Genomic DNA, 327 nt, shown 5'->3' with positions numbered 1-327 from the left:
ATCCACCACACCACCCTATTCATCAAATAGACAGAGTCCCGTGGCTACAGATCCAACCTGGAAACTGGCTACTTCTAAAGCTCTAGCTCAAAAGTTAAATCATATTTGTGCTGATGAATGGTTCTCCTTCATGACACAAAATGTGCATTATTACATTGTCAGACCTGTTAGACTAATGTTATGTAAAATCAACAGAATTCCATCAATGTGACAGGTCAGACTTGCCTCTTTTACAGAGAATGGGTTTGTTAGTTTCAGCTCCTTTACTGTATATACTCCTACATAAAGGAGCTGCTAATCTGCCTGACTATACCCGTGGTCCAGCTC

The sequence above is a fragment of the Antennarius striatus genome, chromosome 3 (assembly GCF_040054535.1).
Source record: "Antennarius striatus isolate MH-2024 chromosome 3, ASM4005453v1, whole genome shotgun sequence".
Taxonomy (NCBI): domain Eukaryota; kingdom Metazoa; phylum Chordata; class Actinopteri; order Lophiiformes; family Antennariidae; genus Antennarius; species Antennarius striatus.
Note: the sequence above shows the minus strand (reverse complement) of the source record.